Genomic DNA, 10821 nt, shown 5'->3' with positions numbered 1-10821 from the left:
CGGCTAGAGGCATAGACTAAGATTTTGTCTAGATCTTTGGCGTATTTTACCATTGTACTGAGAGTGCTTCAGTGTATGGGGTAAGTCAGTGTTTTGAGAACTGAATAAGTTCTTGTATGAGTTGATTGGTTCTTGTATAAGTTTTTTCTGTTTGCTTTAAGTTTTTCTTGATGGTTTTGTCCTCTTGCTTGTTCTGTTTTGTGTGGTAATCTTAATATCAGGATTAAAAAATATATGCTTTTACTGTTTGCTCTGTGTTTTCTGTTAAGTGTTCGGAATCTTGAGCTTATTTTATAGCAATCAAAGAATAGCTTAAGCTCTGTTTTTTTTGTGAAATCTCTGAAATCTCATTAGTTGTTTTTTTTATGCAATCAATATTTATGGACTTTGTATCTTGAGGTATTCTTTTGGTTCTTTTATATGTTTAGGATTAATTAGGTGCCCATTTTGTTATTAGTTTGTGTATATGTGTGTTTAAATCAATTTCTTATCCTGTTTAGAGTATGATTTATGGTTTATTTTAAAAAGTGTTATTAGTTGGTGTGTTGAGATTTTTAGTTAGAAATGTATACCTGTTTGAACTTTTTGAGTTGTCCTTAGTTTTTGAGTTGTGATTCATTACTTTGATTCACAATCATATCTTTTTCATAAGGAGATTGATTAACTCTGTGTGTTTGGGCTTTGGCTATAGTCAAATATATTTTCTAGAATATCTTTCTGTTTGATGCTCAATTCTTTGCTTGTACTGCTTTGTTAGATCATAATTTGCTTTAGTTCAAAGTTTTGAATACTTTTTGTTAAAAGAAATTGGATTTTGATTTTTTTGCTTTTAGACATTATTGGTGTTTTTGAGAGTTATATTCTTATTTATGTATAGAGTACTCTCGATCTCTCTGTCGTCGCACCCTCACCTCACCCTCACTCTCGGTCTGCTCTCCGATCTCTCCCCGATCTCTCAGACGCCGAAGCCCAGGTAAGCTGAAACCCAACTCAGAATATATATATAGTTGCTTTTATATATATTTATATATATATATTAAGTTGATTTAATTTTGTTTAAATTTAATTATTTGGGTTGATTTTGTGTAGAAATTGAAGGAGTATCTCTTGGAAATTCGGTCACTGGTATAATATAATTTTGTGGCATCAATGTATTTATTTTTTAATTATGTTATTGGTTTAATTAATATAATTAATATGTGAATGTGTGTACAAAGTGAGATGTGTTTAGTGATATATTTATATGTGTATAAAATTGTAGTATGTGTTAGTATTTAAATTTGATTAATAATATGTATATTGTGAATGTTCTGGGAATTTTCTGAGTGTTTTTTGTAGGGTTTTAAATTTTTGGGATATGTTATAATAAAGATGTTATGCTGTCAAAATTTTGGTAGAGTTAGATGACTAAATAAATAATAATATAATAAATAAGACATTAAATACTTAGAATTAACAAAATAAATTAAAATATTAGATAAATAATTTAATTTAATATTAACAATTTAATAATTTTAAAATAAAGTGAAAAATTATAATTTAATATTAAAAAATTTAGTAATTTTAAAATAAATTAAATAATTAGATATATAATTTAAAAATAAATTAAAAGTTAGATAAATAATTTCAAAATAAATTACAAAATTATAATTTAATTTAATATTAACAAATTTAGTAATTTAAAAATAAATTAAAAGTTAGATAAATAATTTCAAAATAAATTACAAATTTAGATAAATGAATTAACAAATTATAATTTTATTTAATATTTACAAATTTAGTAATTAAAAAATTAGATAAATAATTTCAAAATAAATTAAAATTTTAGATAAATGAATTAAAAAATTATAATTTAATTTAATATTAACAAATTTAGTAATTTAAAAATAAATTAAAAGTTAGATAAATAATTTCAAAATAAATTACAAAATTATAATTTAATATCATAAGATTTTATAAGACATCATAAAACATCTAGTGTTAAAAAATATTTCTTTTTTTGTTGCTTTTCTTTGGTGATAAAATTTGATCACCAAAGATTGGATAGACGTTTTATATATGATCACTTAGTGATAATGTTTTATTAATTATTTTCAATCACAAAAAGCCTTAGACCCGTTCGGTGAAGCTGAGTCAGTAAGAACTCTTAAATATGCTTCTCCGAATTATCCAGGACGGTATGTGTCCGCATGGATAGTTTGGATTTGTTGTGTACCTATAATTTGATCTAGTACTCGTTTTATTGTTTCGTTAATAGAGATTTCAATATGTGTCTCCTTATTTGTTCTCGTAAGCGGGCAAACTTAATTTTAGTCTGCCCACTTATGAGAACTATAGGGAGGTGCTGCCGAAATTTTTACATAAACGAAACAATTTTAAGAGTGTAGATTAAATTATATGTATACTACAAATCTGAATGGGATAGGTTCTTTACCCTCATAGAAGTGGAGTGGAAAGGTGGATTAGGGCACACACACATAGTCAATAAGTTTTAATTATTGTTTATTCTTGTATCGTAGATGCCGATCGATAAGAGTTGGACAGCATTAAGGAAGCGTAACTGTGATGCTTATTGGAACGGTCTCCAAGCCTTCTTGAGAATGGAAAAAGAACATGTAGACTGCGACGGAAGAATTTTATGCCCTTGTGTGAGGTGTCTGAATGTTAAACTACAAACTATAGATACAGTGGAGGCTCATGTCTTTGACAAGGGTTTTCAACAGAGTTATCAAAAGTGGGTTTACCACGGTGAGGTGGAAGCTAGTGTCGCCAATGAGGTAGTTGAGGAGAATGAAGATGTAGACGAGATGGTTGACGTCGTTGATGATTTCCTCTTACCGACAAATGCAGAGGAAGCAGATGGTGTGTCTGGCAGTCGAATGGGACAGTATTATGACGAGTTGTTCGACGAGATTGAAGCTGAGTTGTATCCGGGTTGTGATTGGATATCATCCTTAAAATTTTTGGCGAAGTTGATGCATTTGAAAGTTAGAGGGAAGTGGCCAAATAACTCTTTCGATGAATTGTTGAAGTTACTAAAATTTACATTTCCGAAAGATAATCAAATTCCCCCAACACACTATGAGGCGAAAAAGAAGCTGAGTAAGTTATGGTTGGGATATCAATCAATCCATGTGTGTAAATATGATTGTTCATTATTTTATAATGAGCATGCAAGCAAAGATTCATGTCATGTGTGTGGGAGTAGCCGATGGGTCAATGAAAAGAAGAAGGGGAAAAAGGTTCCACACAAGGTGATGCGTTACTTTCCGTTGACTCCCAGATTAAAGCGAATGTACAGTTCAAGACATACAGCTAATGACATGTTATGGAATCATACTGGGAGATCAATAGAAGATGGGGTGATGCGTCATCCAATTGACGGGTCTGCATGGAAAGACTTTGATGCCACCCATCCTGATTTTGCAAAAGATCCTAGAAATGTTCGTCTAGGCTTGGCTGCTGATGGGTTTAATCCTTTTGGCAACATGAGCTTATCATACAGCATGTGGCCTGTGATTTTGACGAAATAAAATCTCCCCCCTTGGCTATGCATGAAGGAAGAGTATTTTATGCTAACTCTGCTTATTCCTGGGCCAAAATCATCGAGTAAAGACATGGATGTATTTCTAAGACCCTTGGTGGATGAGTTAAAACAATTGTGGATTAACGGGGTCGACACAAGAGATGGCACAAGGAATGAATTGTTCAAGATGCGTGCAGCCCTTCTGTGGACAATTAACGATTTCCCTGCTCGTAGTAGCTTGTCTGGTTGGAGCGGGCAAGGGTATAAAGCATGTCCAACGTGCAATGAAGACACCACTTCCATTCGAGTGATTGGTAAGACATCGTATGTCGGTCATAGGCGATTCTTGAGGAGTAATCATAAGTATAGAAGGGACAAGGAATTTGATGGCAAAGTTAAGAAAATAAATCCTCCACAACAGTTTACTTGTCAACAAGTTTTAGATCAAGTCAATGCTTTACCGCTTCTAGTGTCTGGTAAACATGACAGATTTGGGGGGACGAAGCGCAAGCGAGGTGCAAGGGAAAGTAATTGGAGGAAAAAAATTATTTTCTATGAACTTGATTACTGGAGTTCAAATCAGTTAAAACACAACCTAGATGTGATGCATGTTGAGAAGAATGTGTGCGACAGTATCCTTGAGACTTTGTTAGATAATGATAAATCTAAGGACACCACTAACGCAAGACATGATTTAAAGAATATGGGGGTTAGGAAATCGTTGTGGATTTACGAGGATGCCAATAAAAGGTTAATGAAACTGCATGCTCCATACGTGTTCACTTTTGAACAGAGGCGAGATTTTTGTCAATTTTTGAAAGGAGTGAAGTTGCCCGATGGTTTTTGTTCTAATCTAAAGAAAAAAGTCACAGACAATGACTCAAACATTGTTGGGTTGAAGTCCCATGATTGTCATGTGATAATGCAACGATTACTTGCAGTAGGTGTTCGCAAGTTTTTACCAGAATCTATATCCACTACCATCACTGAATTGTGTAATTTCTTCAAATAATTGTGCTCTAGGACACTGAACGTTTCTGATATGGAGTAAGCTAAGGATGACTTGATTGTTATTTTATGCAAGATGGAGTTGATTTTCCCTCCAGCATTCTTTGACATAATGATCCATCTGGTTTTGCACTTGCCTGATGAAGCAATATTGGGAGGACCTGTATTTATGAGGTGGATGTATCCTTTTGAAAGATACATGAAAAAATTAAAAAACTATGTCAGGAATAAAGCTCGTGCTGAAGGATCGATAGCAGAAGGATATGTTGCAGATGAGGCTTTGACATTTTGTTCAATGTATTTCAAAGGAGTGGAAACAAAATTTAATCAGCCTGATCGTAACGAAGATGCACCGTATGTGAATCGACACCTCACAGTGTTTGAATCTCAATGTCGTCCTCTTAGTAAGGGAATTCCCGTGCCCCTCGATGAAAATACTCGGAATAAAGCTGAGTGGTTCATATTGGATAATTCTCGAGAAACTGAAGTGTATTTAGAGTCAGTACATAATTAATATTCATTTTATTCTTTGTTCAATCTACTCCTTAATTAACAATATTGACATTGTTAATTAATTAACAGGGAACACCTAACTGAGGTGCAACAAAGAGATATGGCTGCCAATCATAAATTGATACATAAGAAAGAGTTTCATTCATGGTTTCATAAGAAGGTAACTTGTACTTAGCAAATTGCATACTACAAATTACATTCTCATTCTAATATATTTCTTTATTATTAGATATATGACTTGCACCAGCTTGGGTCATTAGAGCATGCTGATGAATTACTAGCTTTAGCATCTAGGTCAGATCTGTTGGCTTACTCCTACCAAGTATGTATAGTGAACGGAGTTCGATTTGTCTCATACAATTGAGATCAGAATCGAATTACACAAAATAGTGGAGTGTGTGTTGCTGGAACAGAAGGTTTTAACTATTACGGGCAACTTGAAGAAATACTCCAGCTGTCTTTTACTGGTTCTTATTCGGTGGTATTATTTCGATGTAAATGGTTCAATACAGATCCGAAAAAAAAGAAAACCATCACTGTAAATAATATTACTAGTATTAATGTTAGCGGTGAATGGTATAAAGATGAACCGTTCATACTAGCTAGTCAAGCAAAACAAGTATTCTACATCGATGATCTCGTTAGAGGAGGAGATTGGAAAGTTGTCCAAGAAGTGAATCATCGGCAAGTTTGGGACTTTCCAGATGCTTCAGATATGATTGCTGATGTTGATGTTGTACATGACACCAACTCATCGAATTTTGTTTTGACTGTGGATCTCGGAGAGTTGGTTGTTCAGCAATCTGATGTACCAGCGACTCAAGTCAACACGGCCCATCGACCTTCTTTAGTTGTTCAAGAAGATGATGGATTTATTAATGACAATGAAGATGATATGGCAGACAGTGTAGAAGAAGCAGAAGATGAGGATGAATTAATTGTCGACCTTAGTGATGATAATACTGATGATGTGTGCCCGATAGATGTTGATGTAATTAGTGAGGATAGTGACTATTCTATTTAGTTTTGTATCTAGTGTTCAATGTATTATACATATTGAGAAATAAAAAGTTCGTTTCCAAATAGCATGTTTCAAATTACCTAATCAATTGAAATAATACTCAATAAATTAATTATAAATAATAATTAAATATTAAAAAAGATAGGTTAAATTACTGTCGTGTTAGTAGATGTCAGCAGATGTGGCTAGAGCTCACGGTGGAGATGCTGGCGGTGATCCTCCACCGGATTCTACTAGGATCCCAACTACATGCGACTCAGGTAATTTTTTTGTTATTTTATTTACTCACATATGTTTATCATGTATATACTAATATTCTATGTATTATTAATAAAAAAAAATACAGGAATCCCAACTAAGAAAAAGGGTCGTGGCGCAGCTATTGGAAAAGATCTAGAGGAGAGGCAGTGTAAAAATGGAAAACCACTGGAAGTAGCGTTTTTCCCACGAACGTACAAGGTTGTTGGGGGCGAGCACGCTGCTTTTGTCCGCCTTGTGGGAACCCAAATTAAAACGAAAGTTCCCGGACATTACGGTTCATGGGAATTAGTGCCTAAACAATACAAGGATCAGGTCCTTGGCATAATTCAGATAAAAATAGTATTAAATATATTTTTTAAAAATTATTTGTCTTTAATATAGTACATATATTATCAATATGTTTAATTTTCAATTTAGTAATATTATCAAATAGCGGGCCGCGAGGATTTCTTAAAGTGTTTAGATGGTATCGATCGAGAGATGAAAGACCGTTAGCGTAATAGGAAAACACTAAGACACGAACACTTTGAGAAACACTACAATGGACCGGAGGATTGGGATAAGGTTCTAAACAACCCAACCAATGATGTTAACAAGGAGGAGTGGAAGCAGATCTGTCAGTTATTTACAAGTCCGCAATTTATTGCGCGCTCCATAAAGAATAAGGAAAATCGGAAGAAACAAAAGTATTCTACAACGCAGGGTACAAAATCGCTGGCAGCCGTCCGTTTTGAAAATGTAAGTAAAAGATAAAATATTATAAAAATTATGTTCTTTTAAATTATATGTTCTCTAACATTTGGGTTATATTTTTTAGACGAACCCGGACCTCATTGAGTCATGGAAGGATTATCATTGGAAGAAAGCAACAAATGATTTCGTGAACGATGATGCTCGCCAAGATTATGTAAGTTTGAATTATATTTTTTAATATTAATAGAGTTATATTTAATGTTAGTGTCTAACATTTTTTGAAAACAGGAAAAACTAAAGGCTGATTTTGAGTTACAAACTCAGCAAACATCCATTGATGCTTCTAATAATGATAGTCCGTCATCAGTTGATCAGGTGGAGGTGTTACAAAAAGTATTAGGCCAAAGGCGTGGACACGTGCGAGGAGTGGGCCGCAAATTGAAGGGGTCGGGGTCGGGGTCGAGGTCGAGGTTGGGGTCGGGGTCGAGGTCATCATCTACCCAACACTCTCACTTCAGCGAGTCTCAAGTTCCTCCTCATCATTCAAGAGAATATATAGAAAAATTGGAGAATAATCTACAGAAATTGACTGATCAAGTTAATTTCTTAACTCAATATTTTGTACCTTCATTTCGTCCACCAAACGTTCAGATGCCGTCTGTGCCTGATAGTGACAATATTTCTAGGGCTTCGTCTTCTCAACCTCCAGCTCCAACTCATCCTTCTATGTACGGGGCAGCGCTGTCTCAACATATGGTACCTCCATATATGTACGGAGCAACACCTTATCCGTGTCCGATTCCACCGTCCTCCCAGCCATCGTATCCCTACATGTATGGAGCTGGATCGTCCACATTACCTCCCCAATATCCTTGGCCGATGCCGCCTCCGCAGCAATCACAACCACAGCCACCGCAACAACCACAACAAGAAGACAATAGGGAGGAGGACGATGCAGCTGATTTAGGAGACTAGGTTTATTTTATTATTAATTATTGTTAAATTTTATGAACAATATGAATATTTGCTATGTTAATGTATTATGAATATGTACAATTGTTATTTTAATTAACTAATTTGAATATTTAATATAATATTTTTATTTTTAATATTTTTTTTTCAATTATTTAAATTTTAAATAATAATTTCGATAAATAATTAATTAAAATTGTATTTAATTAATTAATTTTATTATTTTTTATAAATAAAATAGTATTAGGGGCGACACTGTCGCCCCTGATAATATGCCACGTGCAACCATTTGGGGCGACATAGTATAGTATTAGGGGCGACTAATGGAGTATCAGGGGCGACATATCGACAAAAATAATTCAAAATTTTCAAATTTTTGAGGCGACATTTCAAGTTTTAGGGGCGACCCTCGAGTCGCCCCTAATGTACCCTTCAGGGACATTTTTCCACGGGCGACTAATCAGGGGCGACATGCGTCTCCCCTAAAACTCATTTTTGTTGTAGTGTGCGTAAATACAATAATAGAATCATTAGACTACTTACGAGATGCGTAGCGGAACGATGACTACACCCTTTGGATTCCCTAACATTTCGTCCTTGTTGAATGCTAGGTATTGCAAGGAATCCAAACCTCTTTGAAACAAGACCACAATCTTCCAAGTCTTTCTCTAAAACAACCTAATATTTGTGTAACATCCCAAATTACCTAATAAGGCTTATGGCCTTGATTAGGGGGCCAGGATAACAAATTATGGAAAATTATGTGATTATGTGATATATATGTGTATCATTATATGATTATGTGAATTATATTATAATATGACTTGATATGCATGTTTAGGTGTATTAAATATGCATGTGGGGCCATTTATGATTAAAAAAACAATTTTTTTAATTTGGCCCATTATGGGTATATTTGGCATATATGTGATATATGTGTGGGACCACATCATTATGTGAATATATTTGGGTTACTTGGCACGAGGCGATTCTGGGAGCAAGCTAGTGGGAAAGTCACAACGGGACCAATACTTGACTCGGGGTGACTCAAGGGGTATTCTACGTATTTAGTACATTACCGGGATATTGGGTAATGGAAATGAATATTTGAAGATATATTTGGAGTTAGTGAGATCAGGAGGGAATTATGGGGATTTTGCTATTTTTCCCTCTAGGATGTTTTTGGGGTACCCCGAGCCTTAGGGATTTACTTAACGTTACTTAAGCTTAAAGTAACCTGACAAAAATAGTTACATGTTCAAACACACGCACTCTCTCTCCCATTCTCCTTTTTGATGCTCGATAGCATTTTCAAAAGAAACTTGAGTTTTAATGCTCAGATTCAAGCAAGGTTAGAGTGATAACGATTCTAGGGAAGATTACAAGCTTAACAACCTGAGGAATTTAGCTGGAAAACAAAATAATTAGAGGTATTAAAAGTTTTAAGTTTCTGAGTTTCGTTTCCTTAAACATGGATTGGATTTTATGATTTTGATGAGTTTTAATCCGAAGGAAAGCAAGGTTTTGTTGCTTAGTATGTACCATTGATGTTTTGGGATTGCATTGCGAGTTTAGGTTGAGTTTTAAAGGATTTGTATTAGGGGTGCTACAATGCTAATAGAGGATTTTTTTTGGCCAATAAGTGTTTTGAGTGCGGGAAATCAAACCTAAGGGCTCAGGATCGATCCTACTACCCGGTTTAGTAGAATTCGATGTCCCTGTGGCTAGGACTCAATCTAGAACCCTTTATTCACTTGTGTATTGATGGGATTATATACTTGGTTCTGAGTAGGTTATCGCTAGGGGCTCGGGATCAAGATCGTGCTCGAGGGTCGTTCATTCGTAATCTATACTTGGACGAAAGGTAAGAAAATTGCATCCGATATGTGATCCATGTGATTATGGCTTTGCCGAAATTATTGAACAGGAATATGGATAGGGCATGAACGCCTGAGAATGTGCATGATTATGATTATGCTTGTGATTATTGAGTAAGCATGTTGAATGCTTTGTATTTGGATATTTGATATACGATATATGCATGTTTGCATTATCTGATTGAGAAAGACTTGACTAATGAGTCAAGAACGGCAATAGTGCGTTGAGCGTTTGTCGAAAAGCATTGAATTATGAGTCAAGGATAGCAATAACGTGCTGAGCGCTTGTTGTTTTGGTTAAGCTAACCAGAAGCGCATCATACGCTTGTCCAACCAAATGGTCGTAGAAAACTCAGCGCCGGGTATGTTGGATCAGCTTCAAGACTGGTTATATAGAGGATAGGGCAATGGACCCCGAGATGACTCAATAGTCCCATATCCTAGGGATGGGCCTTGGACTTAACTAATGAGTCAAGAATGAAATTATCACGTTGACTGCTAGTCGAAAGCATTTATTTATAAGTCATGGACGGCAATAGCATTGAACACTGGTCGAAAAGCATTGACTTATGAGTCAAGGACAGCAATGGTGATGAGCGTTGGTCAAAAAGCATTGACTTATAAGTTAAGGGTGCCAATAGCATGCTGAGCACTGGTCGATATCGTTATGCCTAACCAGGAGCATGACATACGCTTAACCGACCTATTGCTCATGAAAAACTACAGTGTCAGGTACACTGGACCAGGTCCATGGCTGGTTATAGGGTTGTGGGCCCCAAGGTGACTTATTAGTACCATATCATAGGGCAACAGGGCCCAGTTTGATTCATTAATCATGTATTTTGGGTGCTGAGCCCAGTATGATTAATTGATCATGTGTTTGGACAACGGGTCTTGGTATGGTTCATTAATCAATTATTTAAGGCAATTGGCCCATATGACACTATAGT

General features: G+C 35.2%; 2 long non-coding RNA genes across 2 annotated transcripts; both read left to right on the top strand.

Annotated features, from left to right (window-relative positions):
• The first annotated feature begins 725 nt into the window (after positions 1-725).
• On the top strand, positions 726-1169 carry LOC133819688 (uncharacterized). The gene is made up of 2 exons (XR_009886416.1): positions 726-973; positions 1090-1169. It is a non-coding gene; the product is annotated as an uncharacterized LOC133819688 (long non-coding RNA).
• Positions 1170-7418: 6249 nt separating this feature from the next.
• LOC133819671 (uncharacterized) lies at positions 7419-8127 on the top strand. Its single transcript, XR_009886414.1, has 2 exons — positions 7419-7480; positions 7511-8127. It is a non-coding gene; the product is annotated as an uncharacterized LOC133819671 (long non-coding RNA).
• Positions 8128-10821: the final 2694 nt, after the last annotated feature.

Source organism: Humulus lupulus, chromosome 1 (genome assembly GCF_963169125.1).
Source record: "Humulus lupulus chromosome 1, drHumLupu1.1, whole genome shotgun sequence".
Taxonomy (NCBI): Eukaryota; Viridiplantae; Streptophyta; class Magnoliopsida; order Rosales; family Cannabaceae; genus Humulus; species Humulus lupulus.
The sequence above is the reverse complement of the archived record's forward strand: the minus strand, read 5'-3'. Positions and strand labels throughout refer to the sequence as shown.